Here is an 18,156-nt window from a genome sequence, read left to right as displayed (position 1 = left end):
AATCATACACGCAGAGGTTGAAGCAATGATTTATGCTGTGACATAATATGTTTTTGACACAAAAAGTACTCGTCAAAAACGCAAGATACAAAAGCAACTGTTCTAAGTGTTTTAAGCAGAGCAAGGACTACCTGGCTTTTAGCAGTCAGTACATCTGACATAAGTAATGACTGAAAAGTGACAGCTACAAGATGTGATTTAGATACTTCAATCTCCTGAAAATAAAAAGGCAAGAAATATCAATTTTGTATTTTATAGTAATTTTGCTGTAATGTAATTGAACTTTTAGTCATTGCAACATTATAATAATTGCATTAGTAATTGGTTAGTCATATCATGAAGAACATCTTTAATTGAATACTTGTTTTGTAGTATAGCTGCAGCTATGACTCAAAATTGGGTTCAATTTGGCACATACAAGAATAGATTTAATCTTTCATCTTCCATCTGTCTTTCATGAGTAATTTTATTTTAAAAAATACAAAAAAGAAGTAGAAAAGAAAAACCATGAAGTTTAAGTAATGATACGGAGTTTCAACTGGTCATGGTTGGCAAAAATAGTGAAGATTAATTCTGGAAGATGTGATGTATTTGAAACCCTCCAAAAAAGGAAGAATCCTTTCATAGAATCAGGGATTAGTGTCTGTTCAATATGGTTCTAGGAAAACCATGCCATCACAAAATATTTTTCTCAAAAGACTCATACTCCCCTTTGGGACTTCAAGACTTCCCATTTGTACATTTGACTGCTTCAGTCTGATGCAAACTATGGGCTTTCACACTCCAAGTCCATTTTTACAGAATGAGATACATGTAGGAATTCATGGAGATGGCTTCCTACTTTCACATCACCACCCTGCCACCCAATTCCCCCCCAAAACCAACAATTTGTTGGTTCCGTTATCGTAAAGCTATGATTGTTATACTAAGATTTTTATCTTCACTTTAGAAATGGATTAAAAGTGTACAAGCCTTTCTGGTGCAGTCTATTGCTGTAACATGAAGCACAAGCTCAGATATCTGTGCTTTGCTGTACACTCACTTGAATACTTCGGCTTTTTCAGAATTACTTTGCCATCAGTGACAAAGACTGGCTAGATGCTCACCAAATCCACATATTCTCTTTTTGAGCGCAAAACTCTATTTCATTTCTCTGCCTCTCCTAGAGTTAAGAATGACCATGTGCCTGGGTCCTAACCAACGGAATAGGAAGAAGTAATGGAAGCCACCTTGAGACTTGGTCCATAACAAGCTTTCATGACCTATTCGCCATTCTCCTTCTGCATCTGCTGTCTGAATGGAAAGATCTCTGAGGACCTAGAGGAAAGTACAGCCAAGAAACAATAGGGCATAGTTGAGTCTATGAATAAACATGAGGAAGACTGCTCAAATGTCATGTGCTTGAGAAATAAACTATTACTATTTTAAACAATTAAAATTTGGAAATGTCTGTAATTTAGTAGCTAGAGTAAGCTTAGCTAATATACTACCCCGCTCCAAAGTCTGGTTGAATGGTATTCAGGAATAGAGAGTGATCATTTGGGTTATTTTCAGGAAATATTCACTCCCCTTTCCTTCCCACTCTGGGAAGAATGTACTTTCCTGTCCTACTGATGCTGGGCTTTGCCAACTTGTTTTGGCCAATGGCAAGTTAGCAGATGTGATGTGAGAAGGGGCCTTAAATATGCTTATGCAGTTTGGCTTGGCACTCTGGTGGTCTGCCTAAAAAGAGCTTCCCCTGGGTAGCTGCTCCCTTTTGGTCTGAGTCCCTCAAAAAACACACACATTGCAGACCTGAAGCCAAACTATAACCTGGAGCCTAGCCCAGCTGACCTGCTGTTGGAAGCAGAGCCATCCAGCCTTTTAGATCAGCTAAACCATGCTTAAACTGAAGACCTATGAGCAAAAAAATTATACTCTTGTTGCTGTGGATTGAACTGTGTCCCCCCAAAATATCTCAACTTGGCTAGGCCATGATTCCCAGTATTGTGTGATTGTCCAACATTTTGTCAACGGATATGATTTTCCTATGTGTTGTAAATCCTGCCTCTGTGACCATAATGAGGCAGGATTAGAGGTAGTTATGTTAATGAGGCAGAACTCAATCTACAAGATTTAATTTTGTATTAAGTCAATCTTTTGAGATATAAAAGATAGAAGCAAGCAGAGAGGTGGAGGGACCTCATTACCACCAAGCAAGAAGACCCAGAAACACATGTCCTTTGGATACCGGGTCCCTGCTCTGAAAAGCTCCTATACCAGGGGAAGATTGACGACAAGGACCTTCCCCCAGAGCTGACAGAGAGAAAGCCTTCTTCTGGAGTTGATGCCATGAATTTGAACTTCTAGCTTACTAGACTGTGAGAGAAAAAAATTCTGTTTGTTAAAGCCATCTACTTGTGGTATTTCTGCTATAGCGGCACTAGATAACAAAGACACTTGTTCTACTCCATTGGGTTTGGGGGTGGTTTGCTAAATTTCTTTGCTGTTGCAATAGCTGACTGATACAGACAGACAGCCTTAATGTAGTGTGGTTAAGAGTACAGACTATGAAGTCAAACTCTTTCTGCCAAATCTCTACCATTTACTAGCTGTGTTTCTTTAAGCAAGTTATTTGAACTATGCCTCAGTTTTCTCATTCATAAAATGAAGTAATAATAGTACCTATACCATACAAGGAAACCCTGGTGGCATAGTGGTTAAGAGCTACGGCTGCTAACCAAAAGGTCAGCAGTTCAAATCTACCAGGCGCTCCTTGGAAACCGTATGGGGCAGTTCTACCCCATCCTGTGGGATCACTATGAGTCAGAATCAACTCGAAGGCAACTGCTTTGGTGTTTTGGTTTTTTTTTGTTTGTTTATATCATACAGTTACTATTTATAAAGTGTTTAGAATAGTGCCTAGCACATAATAACCACTATAACAGTGTATGTTGGATAAATAAAATAAACCTTATCATCCCATCAATAAGTCAGCAGAAGACTGCTATCAAGAACATGACCATTTGTGTACTGGTTGCTTCTGCTAGTGGGTGCATAATAGTGCAGAGATGTTCTTCCCTGTAATCAGGACTTGATATAACAAAATGTTCCAAAGTTCCATCTGTTGAATTTTTCCTTCTGATGAGTGAAAATCCTGGATTTTAATTTGGCTCCACCTTCTCAGACCTTAGGCACTGCTCCAGACACTGGATCTCAATTTTCTCATCAGTAAAATAAAGACTGTGATAGTACTTAGGAGCCCTGGTAGCTGACACAATGGTTTAGTGCTCAGCTGCTAACTGAAAGGCTGGTGGTTCAAACCCACCAACAGCTCCAGGAGAGAAAAGGCCTGGCAGTGTGGTCCCATAAAGATTATAACCTAGGAAACTGTATGAGGCAGTTCTGCTCTGTCCTTTAGAGTGGCTGTAAGTCTGAATTGACAGCAAACAACAATAGTACTTAACTCCACAAATTTGTTACCAGTATTATGTTATTCTATAGAAAACACTTTAGTACAATGAATTTTCTTCTTGTTATTGTTGTCGTTAGGTACTGCCGAGCTGGTTCTGACTCACAGCAACCCAATGTACGACAAAACGGAACACTGCCTGGTCCTGTGCCATCTTCACAATTGCTGTTTGAGCTCACTATTGCAGCTACTGTGTCAGTCCATCTTGTTAAGGGTCTTCCTCTTTTTTGCTGACCCTCTATTTTACCAACCATGATGTCATTCTCCAGGGATTAGACCCTCCTGATAACATGTCCAGAGTATCTGAGACAATTTCTCACCATCTTTGCTTCTAAGGAACATTCTGGCTATACTTCTTCAAAGACAGATTTGTTGGTTCTTCTGGCAGACTGGTATATTCAACATTTTTGCCAAGACCATAATTCAAAGGCATCAATTCTTCTTCTTCAATTCAGTTGTCCAGCTTTTGCATGCATTTAAGGCAATTGAAAATACCATGATTTGGGTCAGGTGCACCTTAGTCTTCACAGTGAGATCTTTGCTTTTTTAACATTTTAAATCTTTTCCAACAGATTTGCCCAAAGCAATACATCATTTGATTTCATGACTGCTGCTTTCATGGGTGTTGATTGTGGATCCAAGTAAAATGAAATCCTTGACGACTTCAATCTTTTCTTCATTTATCATGATGTTACTTATTAGTCCAGTTGTGAGGATTTTTGTTTTCTTTGTAATCCATACCGAAGGCTGTGGTCTTTGATCTTCATCAGTAAGTGCTTCAAGTCCTCTTCACTTTCAGCAAGCAAGGTTGTATTATCTGCATATCACAGTCTTCCTCTAATCCTGATACCTTGTTCTTCTTCATATAGCCCACTTTCTGGGATTATTTGCTCAACACATAGATTGAATAAATTTGGTGAAAGGATACAACTCTGATGCACACCTTTCTTGATTCTGAACCATTTTGTTCTGGTCAAACAATTGCCTCTTGGTCTAGGTATAGGTTCCTCAATAGCACAATTAAGTGTTTTGAAATTCCTATTCTTAGCAATGTTATCCATAATTTCCTATGATTCACACAGTCAAATGTCTTTGCATAGTCAATTAAACACAGGTAAACATCTCTCTGGTATTCTCTGCTTTTAACAAAGATCCATCTGACAGCAGCAATGATATTCCTCATTCCACATCCTCTTCTGAATCCAGCTTGAATTCTGGAAGTTCCCTGTCAATGTACTGCTGCAAACCCTTTTGAATGATAGATACTCAGCAAAATTTTACCTGTGTGTGATATTAATGATATTGCTCTGTAGGATCACCTTTCTTTGGAATGGGCACAAATAAGGATCTCTTACAGTCAATAGGCCAAGTAGCTGTCTTCCAAATTTCTTGTGTAGACTGGTGAGCACTTCCAGCCTTGGATCCATTTGTTGAAACACCTCAGTTGGTATTCTGTCAATTCCTGGAGCCTTGTTTTTCAACAATGCCTTCAACGTAGCTTGGACTTCTTCCTTCAATATCATCAGTTCTTGATCATATGCTACTTCCTGAAATGGCTGAACATCGACCAGTTCTTTCCGGTACAGTGATTCTGTGTATTCCTTTCATCTTCTTTTGATATTTTCTGCATCATTCAATATTTTGCCCGTAGAATCCTTCAATATTGCAACTGGATGCTTAAACTTTCTCTTCAGTCCTTTCAGCTTGAGAAATGCCTAATGCATTCTTCCCCTTTGGTTTTTTAACCTCAAGTCTTTGTACATTTCATTAGAATACTTTACTTTGTCTTCTTGAGCTGCTCTTTGAAATCTTCTGTTAAGCTCTTTTACTTCATAATTTCTTCCATTTGCTGTACCTGCTGTATGTTCAAAAGCAAGTTTCAGAGTCTTCTGACATCCATTGTGGTCTTTTTTTTTTTTTTTCTTGTCTTTTTAATGACCTTTTGCTTTCTTCATGTATGGTGTCCTCGATGTCATTCCACAGTTTGCCTGGTCTTTAGTCATTAGTTTTCAAAGCATCAAATCTGTTCTTGAGATGATCTCTAAATTCAAGTGGGATACAACTCAAGGTTGTACTTTGGCTCTCATGAACTTGTTTTTATTTTCTTCAACTTCACCTTGAGCTTGCATATGAGCAATTGATGGTCCCTTTTGCAGTCAGCCTCTGTTCTTGTTCTGACTGACGATACCAAGCTTTTCTGTAGTCTCCTTCCACAGATGTAGTCAATTTGATTCCTGTGTATTCCATCCAGGAAGGCCCATGTGTATAGACACTATTTATATTGTTGAAAAACAGTATTTCCAGTGAATAAGACATTGGTGTTGCAAAATTTTATCATATGATCTCCAGCGTCTTTCCTATTACTAAGGCCATATTTTCCAACTACTGATTCTTCTTTGTTTCCAACTTTCACATTCCAATCGCCAGTAATTATCAATGCATTTTGATTGTATGTATGATCAATTTCAGACTGCGGAAGCTGGTAAAAATCTTCAATATCTTCATCTTTCACCTCAGTGGTTGGTGCATAAATTTGAATAATAGTTGTATTAACTGGTCTTAGGCATATGGATATTATCCTATTACTGACATTGTTGTAGTTCAGGATAGATGTTGAAATGTTCTTTTTGCCAGTGAATGTGACACTGTTCCTCTTCAATTTGTCATTCCGAACATAGTAGACCATAAGATCGTCTGGTTCAAAATGTCCAATATCTATCCATTTCAGCTCACTCATGCTTAGGATATGGATCTTCAAGCTCTGCATTTCATTTTGGACAAATTCCAATTATCCTTGATTCCTACTTCGTACATTCCACATTCCAAATATTAGTGGATGTTTGCAGCTATTTCTTCTCATTTTGAGTCATGCCACCTTAGTAAATGAAGGTCCTGAAAGCTTTACTTCATCCATGTCTTTAAGGTTGACTCTACTTTGAAGAGGCAGCTCTTGCCCATTTATATTCTGAGTGTCTTCCAACCTAAGGGGCTCATCATCCGGCACTATATTGGACAACGTTCTGCTGCTATGTATAAGGTTTTCACTGGCCAATTTTTTCAGAAGTAAATTGCCAGGTCCTTCTTCCCAGTTTGCCTTAGTCTGAAAACCCCCCTGAAACTTGTCCACCATGGGTGACCCTGTTGGTGTTTGAAATATTGGTGGTATGGCTTCCGGCAACACACAAGCCACCACAGTATGACAAACTGATAGATGAGTTGTGGGTACAACAAATAATGTACTATAATCATTTATTAGATGTTAATTTCGTCAAACATTTTTAGGAATTATAAAGTCACTTTTAACTTGTCAAGAAGTGGATTGTAACTTCAAAGTATTATTTATCTCAATTCACCCAAAGTTAACCTTCTTTGATGTATTTAAGGCAAAGTTGGTTTTTTTTTAAAGAGCATTTAAAACCTACAAAAAATAAAACCATAGTATATCTCTCCTCTACTACCACAAATCTCTTTAGTTTTTATTCCTGTTGTTCTGTTATATCAGCATAATAGAGATCATGAAAATTATAAAAATGATTACTGTTATCCTCTCTTTTTATTTTTATGTAAATAATGTCTCTACCTTCTATTTACTAACAATATTTCTGTTATTAATCAAAAAAAGGCCTTCAACTCACATTCATTTCAATAAAAACTTAATTTAAAAGGTAAGAGATGTGGGTTATGTGAAATACTAAGCCACAGTGTTGGTATCTTTTACATGAAAATAACCTTAATTTTCTTGCTTGACTGAGAAAAGAAATAAAAAGAATGATTGCTATAAATCCAAAAAAATTCAAAACTTGCTAGAGGTGTAACAGCTGTTGATTTAAGGTTCACATCTTTGATAACATGATGCTGCTGGGAAGATAACATCTTTCTGACAAAGCTGTGAATGTAAAAATTACAAGGCTTTCTTCAACATTTAAATGTTTTCTGTTTATTTTATTTGCTTATACTAAAGTGTGTCTGAAGTATACCATGTCTCATCAGGAAATTTTACAATAAAATTTAGTACTTTCTTGTTGCATAGGTATACAGTAGATGTGTCACATCACAAATAGAAATAAATTATCCTCAGTTTAGAGAAATGGTCTACTATCGTTATGTACAAGCAGTTCCTGCCATTGGTAATACAAATACAGACTTGAGCATACACCCAGGACATTATTCATGCTCTTCTATTATCAGCTAGAAGTAGGTGATTGAAAAATTAGGTGACAAAACAAAGCAAGTATTGCATTGACTAAGGAAAAAAAAAACTCCAACGTGGAATCTTGAAAATGTGTAAAAGAGAATATAGCTTTGCCAAGCAGAAACAATAGCAGTGTTTTTATTTATCTAAAGGTTGCTTTGTTATTGTATATGCTCTTCACTGTTGACTCATAAACTATGAAATTTTATGCCGAGGTTTTGTATTTCTCATACATCAGTGAAATACAGTGATAACATCATCAAGGAAGTATTGAGAATGGCACTGATAATGACCTTCCAAGTCTCCTCACTTAAACAAAACTCAATGTGCTTCCCTTCTGGGATGAATTGTGCTTATCTAAGAAACAGATTTGCTTTCTATTATTAAATATTTTTCAAAAAATTTCTCTGTCTTTTAGCTGGAGCCCTGGTGGCAGAGTGGTTAAGAGCTCGACTGCGAACCAAAAGGTCAGCAGTTTGAATCTACCAGTCACTCCTTAGAAACCCTGTGGGACAGTTGTACTCTGTCCCATAGGGTCACTACGAGTCAGAATCAACAGGTTTGGTTTGGATTTAGGGTCTTTTAGCTAAGGCCTTCTTGCAATGACATTGTAACCCATGTGTACCCCAGGTACTTACCTTTTTGGAATCATTTTTTTCCTTTAATATTCAGATAAAATGATTTAAATCCCCAAGTCAGATACTCAGGGAAATCTAAACCCCCTCTGCCTCCTTGAAAATTGGGGTGTAATTGACTAAAATTCTACTGGTTACCTCCCACTCTGCACTTTTATTCTGAATTTTTGCTCTTTCCTAATTCTTGATCTCTAACAGTAATTTTCTCCTCCTAGAGCTACCACCTTCTCTCTGCACCATTTCATGTCAAGTTGGACACTACTCCCCGTTCATATTCCAAAGCACCATTACCCAAGCTTGTGTGCACAACAATATGTTGTTGAAGGTTTGAGAAGAGAAAGCAGCTTTAAGCTGAATGTTGAACATCTCTGTGCATTCATGTACCTTTTCAACAAATATTTATTAAGCACCTACCACGTGGAGGCACTGTTCTAGGCCGTGGAGATACAGCCACAAACAAAACAGACAAAACCCCCTGCTTTAATAGAGCTTGCATGCTCATGAAGGGAGACAGACAATAAGCAAAATAAATGAGCAAAATATATGTTAGAGAGTAGTAAGTGTTACTGAAAGGAACTGTTGGAAGGAGTGCAACTTTACATGGGACAGTGGAGGAAAGACTTTGTAAAGATGTTTTCTAGGTAATGGCATGAAGAAAATAAGGAAGAAGGCAAAGAGAATGTTGGAAAAGCATGCTTTAGGTAAAAGGAATAGAAAATGGAAGGCCCTAAGCTGGGACCTTCCCTCGAATGTTACAGCTATAGCAAGGAGGATACTGGGACTATTGTTCTTAAATTTCTCACTTCTTCGATGCTTCCTCCCATTCTAGAGTCCCTCCCAGGCAGCAGGTGAACAACTCAGAAATTCTTTTTACTTCATTAGAGGAATAGTGGTAGTTCTCTTTACAATAATGACTTACATTCAGACTAGTCTTGGAGTCTACCTTGGTATAACTAAAACAGTCCATTAATTAGTTTGCACATATACACACACAGTCTTTCTTATGGCACACAAATTCTACTCCACTTCTGGTTATACAGTCATGACCTCTTGCCATCACTCCATAGTCTTATTCCAATTGTCCATTCTACATAACTCTTTAATATAGGTGGTGCCTCCTAAGTCAGATGTAATACACCACCATAATTGTGAGCAGTGTGTTCATTAAGGAGGTGACCATATCCAAGGTAAACATGTCTTGTCCAGAAGATCTAGTAGCCCAAGAAAACTTATAATTGTTTCAGAGGCATCATAAGTTAGTTTCCCTGGAGATACTGTTTTGCTTTGTCTGAACTCTTAAAAAAAAAACACCTGTCTGGTTTGATAAGACAAAAATAGCTAAGGCGAGGAATGGCCTCATGGGCTACCCTTAACTCTTATTGGGAATTTACTGAGTTGGGTACTTCCCAAACTATTGTACAACAGGCTTTCATCAACCCTAAAGTTCTTCAAAAGGGGAGCAAGGGAGAAGGGCTTCTTTGAGCAAGTAAAATTTGTAAATAGCACATACTGTATCCCACTTCCACAACCCTGGAGATTCTCTGTGTGCATTCGGTTGTGATAACTGCATCATTTAATTCAAAAAAAAAAAAAAAGAAAAGAGAGAGAGAAGTAAATAAATACAGGAGCCAGTAAAAATTCTATCTCAAATATCATGGGTATCTCAATGACTAGTAAAACATAAAATGTTTTGTTTGATTTTTTAATATTTTTTTCTTTTTAGTTTTCATGCTTGTTCTTTGTTGTCAAATAGACATTTTATGGTTTGGTTTTTTTTTTCCGCAAATACAGCTAAAACTTAATCAGCTAAAATTCCGCCTAGTAGGTGAATTAATTCTATGGCAACAACATAGCTCTGACTTTTAAGTGTTGATAAATCCCCAAAGTCCAAAAAGGACAATATCGTTCCTATTAATCCATTTTCTTTTCACAGCTTATGTTAATTCCTGGTCCTAAAGTAAGCCCACTAGGAAACCCTGCTGGCATAGTGGTTAAGTGCTACAGCTGCTAACCAAAGGGTCAGCAGTTCGAATCCACCAGGCGCTCCTTGGAAACTCTATGGGGCAGTTCTACTCTGTCCTATAGGGTCGCTATAAGTAGGAATCCACTCGACGGCACTGGGTTTTTAAAGTAAGCCCAGTGCGTTATTTTTCAATTACATTTCTATAGAGTGATGAAAACACAATTATGATTCATAGTAACAATATGTTTGCCTTAAAAAGAGTTTTGTGCTACTGGTGTGGAAAGACTACATATCTGTTTAACACATTACCATATTTTCTGGTTTATAAGCCTTAGCAGTCTATAAGGCACAGCCAATTTTTATAAGCATATGTTATAGGGAAAAATTTTTACAGCAAGGGGAGGGGAGGGAAAATATATATCTCAACCCTAGCAAAGCTGATGGGTCTTTTTGCTACAGTGCCTTGAGAGCTTTTGCAACCAGCCATCTTGGAGCACGCTTAGGGCTCAGAGTGGGGAGCTTTAGAATTTATTAAAATATCATTATATTAGAGGGTCACAAGGTCTCACCAACCGGTGGTAACTCAACCAACCCAGTGCCATCGAGTCGATTCCGACTCATAGCAACCCTATAGGACAGGGTAGAACTTCCCCATAGAGTTTCCAAGGAGTGCCTGGCAGATTCGAACTGCCAACCCTTTGGTTAGCAGAGGTTGCACTTAACCACTACGACACCAGGGTTTCCATCTAGTGGTAGCTACTGCAATTATAGCCAGTTTTTCTGAATGAGATGCATTTTGAGCGTATGCCTAAACAATTTACTTTTATATGTAGCCATTTATCTAAAGCGTGAATTTTTACATTCTGAGTTGGATATGATGTGATTAATAAGAAAGTATGTTCTTCAAAACACAGTTTATCAGTTATATTGGGATCAGGTCTGGATCAACACATTCATGTAAGAAAAAAAAATGAAGCAACTGTTACAACAGCTGCTTTCTTTACCATAGTAGGGGTAATAAGGATCCTAAGACTATACGGAAGCACTACACTAGTGGTAGGATTACGTGATGGGAAAACAAAGACCACCATTAATGACTGCTGTGGAATGAATTGTGTCCCCAAAAGAGATATGGTGAAGTCCTAACCCCTGGTACCTGTGAACATGACTTTGTTTGGAAATAGGGTCTTCAAAGATGTTATCAGTTAACATTAGGTCATACTGGAGTAGGGTGTGTCTTAATCTAACGAGTGGTGTCCTTACAAAAGAGGAGAAGAGACACAGAGACAGACAGGGCAAGAACAGCCATGTAAAGATACATCTACAAGCCAAGGAATACCTGATGCTACCAGAAGTTGGGAGAGACAAGAAAAGATCTTCTCCTAGAGCCTGTGAAGCCTTCATGCCCCAGCATGTCTGACATGTTGACTGGGACTTACAGTCAATAAATTTCTGTTCTTATAAGCCACCTTGTTTGTAGTATTTTGTTATGACAGCCCTGGGAAACTAATAAAATGACCCAAAGTTAGACAGGATCTAAGCAATATTTATTAAAATTTATACAGGAAATATAATTTTACTACTGTAATTCTCAAACTCTTTAGGACCCAAGGCCCTTTGCTTCGCTGACACAATAGTTTTTCTAACACGACTTTTGAAAACTCAAGGTTTTCTAGGAACAAATCTATCAACTGGTGGTAGATCAGAATTTGCCTTGCTAGCACATCTACAAACTAATGATATTTGCATCATTTCTCAGATTGCAAAAATATCCATTTTTTCTAAGCCCCTTAAAATGAATATTGAATTATAATATTTGAGAAGTCATTATATTCTTTAACACTGAATAAGCTCACTCTTCTACTCTTTAACAGTTATTGTCCTTAGCAAAGAATTGTTCCTTCCAAATCCAGTGCCCATTTGGGGCTTTCCACTGCCCTCTTCTTCAGCTCATATATTGCTGCTAAACCTCATTTCCATTTATTTATTTATGAGTTTTATTTCAGGCTATTTGACAATGTAAATAGTTAGGCTACTTATAATTAAAATTTTAAGTAAGCTTTTATAAGGCATAAAGCAAATGATTTAGTAAAGTCCAGATCAGATATATTATGACTACTGAATTCCGTTCATTCACTTGGTAATTTGATCAAAGGAATGCAATTATGTCTGGCATGATCTGTTCTTTATACGCCCATGCTGTTTATCACCAGGCTTTCATTACTCTCTTGAAGCATATATAGTACCTTTTTTTCTTAATATCTGCTTTGATATTTTACTAAAAATTTAAGATAATAATGGCCAGGAGGTCTGTTTTCTTTCTTTCTGAAGTATTTTTAACTTGCTTATTATTCCCATTATTTTTGTTGCCCCAATCCCAAGAAATATTTCCCAATGAAAACATAAACACAGTAGATAATATTCCTGGCAACTAAGGGTGCTTTATTTAAATTAAATGTGCTTAATTGCTATGTTCCAAGTATTCATTTTTGGCCTGTTGAGTTCAAATAGTCTATTGATGTTATCATTAATCTCAGGTACCATTCTCATCTTTTCAGCTAATTACTCTCTGATAGAATTATAAGAAAAATCTGTAGTTTCTGAATCATAGGCTAATTCAACTAGAGGTTGTGTTCGTGGCCCATTTTAGCGTACTTTTAAATATCTTATACCAACTTCATGACGTATTCAATTATGCCAGTCTCACATATTAAAATGATGATTCTATTTGTCACCTGGGTACACTCTTTATGATAGTAACTCAAATAATTACTATAGGGTCGCTTTGAGTCGGAATTGACTCGACGGCACTGGGTTTGTTTTTGTTTTAGGTCTCTGGAAGTTCACAAATCAGCAATGAGGCTTACAGTCTGTTTTACATTATAAACTGAAGATTGTAACTTGAATTTATAGTAATCATAATAATTTCTATTTTATTGATATGACACATTAACTATTTGTCAGATCAAATACACTGTAGTAAAATTCATTTGGTTCTTTTTTAAACAGTTCCCACAAAATAAAAAGACTATTTCTACATTTTTGCATATATAGGAGTTTAAAAGGAATGAGGAGTCCCTAGGTGGCATAAGGAAACCCTGGTGGCATAGTGGTTAAGAGCTACAGCTGCTAACCAAATGGCCGGCTGTTTGAATCCACGAGGTGCTCCTTGGAAACCATATTGGGCAGTCCTACTCTGTCCTTTAGGGTCACTCTGAGTCAGAATTGACTCAACAGCAATGGGTTTGGTTTTTTTGGTTTAGGTGGCACAAATGATTTAAGCACTCTATTACTATCTGAAAGGTCAGCAGTTCAAACCCATCCAGAGATGCATTAGAAGGAAGGCCTGGCAATCTGTTTCCAAAAGATCACAGCCTTGAAGACCCTACGGAGCAGTCCTACTCTGCACACATGGAGTAGCCATGAGTTGGAACTGACTCAAGGGTAGCTAACATTAACAACAAAGAAGACTTGAACAGCAAGGAATAATGTTAATCTCTTTAAAAACTCTCAGGAGTAAAAGAGATAAGATGTATACGCTAATGTAATCTGTTGTTCCTCATGCTCAAGGTGCTAGAAAATGTCACCTTTCTTTATTTTTCTAAATCAAATTAAATCTACTTCTGGACTCCCACTTGCCATGGTCAGTAGTGTTCATCATTTTAAATGGTTCCCTTAAATGGGTCTCAAAAGAGGAAGACCCCTGCCTGAGTTTACAGAATTCTGAGGAAATAAAGGAGAAGAGATGTTTGCAGTGCTGAGATGCTTCTCATGCCCATCCATGTGGCAAAAGTGCTTTTCTTTTCAGGTGGCATTCATATCATCACCATTCAATTTAGCTATGATCCCCATATGAAAACCTTGAGTGTACAACTCCCCCTGGTACCCATACAGATATCATTTGGGGCTTATGACACCTCTAAGACTCGGCTTTCTGATGAGATCCTGGTCTCCACCACCAAAGAAACAGACTCTGGTTCCTTCTTCTCTGAGGAATACTGCCCCCAGTTCAAATCTTCATTCTCAAGCTCCTGAAAAACTCACCCAGCCTTTCTCTCCCTGGAGCTTTTCTTCATGGCACATAATGAAGAACTGGGCAGTCAGACAGGTAAACTTCAAACCTCAAGACCAAAGAAGAAATTATTCATTTTCCTGATTTCTTTAGGAATTCAATAACTGGTCTCCCTTCTCTTAAGAAGGAATAGTGTGCTTCTTATAAACACAAGAAAAGAAGGAATGTAGTTGATATTCCATATGTAATTACATCAAATGCTTAATAACTCACCTTTGACACAAGGAAACCAACGCAATTGTTTTCTTTCCAGATCTGGAGGAAGGCCTTTGAATAAATTTCAGCGCCTGTGTTTAAAGCTACCTTATGCTTCATCCCATTCACATTTCTACTTCCTGGCTTTCTTCTATCTTTCCACTGACTTCTCCCTAACTTCCACGACAGTTGAAGATAAATTAACTCTATACAAAAAACAGTTTTCATCAGACTTTTAATAAACAATAGATTGTTATATATAATAGTAGTGAATATTACTAAAGCAATTCACTTGGTTAGAGACTGTGCTTGCTTATGGGGCTAAGGTTGCATATTCATTCCTTACCTGAGCCAGTTAACTTCATAGAGAGAAAAACGTTTCTGCAAAAAGACTATCTCTAACTATAGCCAACAGAGTAATTCAGCATGATCACTAGAATATTTTCAGAGAACATTTCCTGACAGCTGGTCAATTGCATCATTTTAGTATATGACAGACAGCATACTATTATATTCTTATTCGCTAGGAAAAGGTGTATTTCTCTGCAGAATTTCTGCAGAATCAGGACTTACCAATACATCCAGCATAGGGGATGGGCTTGTGCCATTGATTTCAAAGTAAACTTAAAATTACTTATACCAAGTATTAATAAATAAAATAGCTAGAATAAACATTAGAATCAAATGATAGAATGTTGAATGAGCTAACAAGGATTAAGGAGGGGAAGGAGATGATTAAAATGTAGCCATTATGTATATTTATTTGTATTAGTGGAGTGATATGACTGACATTCACATCACTGATATTGTTTCAAACCTACTTTAATGTTTTAAGGTAACTTACAGAACATATGGACTCTCTGGGTGGCACGAATGGTTGAGCTCTGGACTAACTGAAAGGTTGGTGGTTCGAACCCACTCAGAGGTGCCTTGGAAGAAAGGCCTGGCAATCTGCTTCCAAAAGGTCACAGCCTTGAAAACCCTACAAGTGGTTCTACTCTGCACACATGGGTCACCACAAGTCAGAATTGACTGAATGGCAACTGGCAATGACAACATAGGACATATTACACTGTAAAATATTCAAGTATGAAGCTATATCCCAGCAGTTAATGTCATTGTTACTGAAGTATAGCTTGTCGATTGCTATCTTTGTCTGAGTATGTGATGTAAAACTACTGAGAAGCCTACCCTTTCCTAAGGACACAGAACTCATTGCCACATCTAGAAAGTAATCTCTCCTCACAATCCTTCACTGGGGAACCAAGTGGCCCTGATGGCCCCACAACCAAATCCCAAGCAACAATAACACTTCACAATTGGTAAATCTTCAAAGACCACTTGGTGAAATAAAGATAATTGGTATGGAATATGATACGATATTGAGGGATTAATCTGACCATCTGGCCTCCACATTCCACCATGCCCATTATCCCTGAGCTTCCGTACCCTATCGGTCCTTTCTTGGGTGCCCATTACCTGATCACCTGTAAGAGTCCAGGAACTTTTAGTGGCTTTCCTTTCTCTCAGCTTCTAGTCCCCAAAGGGTGTCCTTCTTATTTACAACCATAGTTATGAATATATATTTTTTTACATATATATAATTATATATATTCTAGAGACTTGGTAGGAGGAGGGGAAAATTATAGTTTATGCTCAGTCTGCAGTATTAAAACTAGAAGTCTAGAGTTATTTTGGCCCAACAGGGAAAAAATAATTATGTTAAAAACAGATACTTGCATGAAATGACAAAAGCAAAAGAGTATAAAATAAGGTAAAAATCAAGAATGACGTTTAGTACACACAAGGCATTCAAAACCATCTAATCAGCTTGCTGGACACAGACCACAAATTTGACTTGAAGCTTTCATTTGACCAACACAAAGAGGGCAATGTAACTCAAAGTCAGAGGAGGACTCAGGAGAATCTAAATTATTCCAGTATTGAGTCAGAAATATATTTCTTCCCATTAGTCTGCATAGAAAAAAAATAATAAAACCATAAGATGTTGTGAATATCATCTTCGATGTTAAGTGTTTAGAAAACACAGTGTTAGTTTCAGGGCAGACCAGTGACACCGTGCTAAAACTGAATTCAGCAAAAGTGGTTCTCACTGGAAAGTGCCAGTGAGATTGGCATCATCAAAAAAAGGTTTTAAGAGCTGTTGCTTTCCATAACTGCCACCTAGGGAGCATTTTGGGAATTTTGAGGGTTTAGTTCTTACACTTGTGGGGCACTAACAGAATCAACTCGATGGCAACTGTTTTTTTGTTTTTTGTTTGTTTTGCTACAGGCAATTGATGCAATGATTAAGAGCTCTACTGCTAACTGAAGGGTCAACAGTTCAAGCCTACCAGAAGCTCCACAGGAAAAAAGACCTGGCAATCTGGTGCTGTAAGGATTACAACCTAGGAAATGTTATGGGGCAGTTCTACTCTGTCAATGAGTCAAACCTGAATCCTGGCACACAACAATAACAAGTGATTGAGAAGGAGACAGGGATGCCAGATATACTGCAATGGATGCGTGCAACACGTGATACGTGAGAGTGACAGAGACAGAGAAATCCAGCCAAGGAAGATTGGTTTCACGTCTCCCATGACTTTAGCATGTCCTCTAAGACATTGATGTTGAATATATGCTTTGACATGTAATGGAGTTTCAAGATGGTAAATGTGTTTTCTATGTTATTTTATCATTGACTCATCCTAAGTCATAGAATGGAAATTATTTTCATGTTATGCTTACAAATAAGACTAAAAAACTGTATTTTCACACAAATAACACATGCCTTCTCAGTTTGTTTGCCAGCCGCTCCCTAAGTGCACTATGTTAATTTTTTTAAAGCAACATGTAAAAAAAATCGGCAAAGCAGCACTAACAAAAATACCTTGCAGGGGGAGGGAGGGGCTGGCAAACAAATGCATAAGGCCTGCGTTATTTGTGTAAAAATATGGTATTTGCTTTTTTGTTGTTTTTTCTTCATTTTGACAGTTTATAATTTCTGTTCTTATGTTATCCCTACCTCAGCTTATGTTCTTTCCTTTTTGTCTTATCATTTACAAATAAGTCAGGTTATTACTACTTATCCATCTACTAGTTTTAATTAGGATCCAGCTACATCTATGTCCTTTTATTTTTCTTCCTATACAGAATGGCTTCTGATTTTTTATCTTAAATCTAGGTATTCATTCATCTAAATAGTTACAACCAGCTGGCTACTTCATGTTGCGTTCTAGTATAACAATGCCCATGACATAAATCGGCGCTGACTCTCAGAAAGAAGCAAAGCACGAATACCCCTGGGGTTTGTTCCCTAAGCTTTTAACAATATTCGATTCTGCTGACAAATAAATTTGGCAAGATATTTTCCATTTAAATTAATCCATGGTCCCTAGAGAAAGAACTCAAGGGAAAAGAATTCTTTCCTCTAAACCCACTCCAGGTAAAGCCCTAGTGATCGTTACACCTGTATTGTTGTTCAAGTCTCCTGAGAGAGATACACGTAGATGCCGAAGTTCTCTGCGGCTATGTAAAACACTCTAGGGGCTGAGAATAGGAGTGTGAAGAGACAGAAAGAGACATGTCAGGGGCATATTCTATCCACTTTTTAGTAATTAGATTTTGTTGTGTGTTTTAACTTAGTCA

This window comes from Elephas maximus, chromosome 4, assembly GCF_024166365.1.
Source record: "Elephas maximus indicus isolate mEleMax1 chromosome 4, mEleMax1 primary haplotype, whole genome shotgun sequence".
NCBI classification, from domain to species: Eukaryota; Metazoa; Chordata; class Mammalia; order Proboscidea; family Elephantidae; genus Elephas; species Elephas maximus.
The sequence above is the reverse complement of the archived record's forward strand: the minus strand, read 5'-3'. Positions refer to the sequence as shown.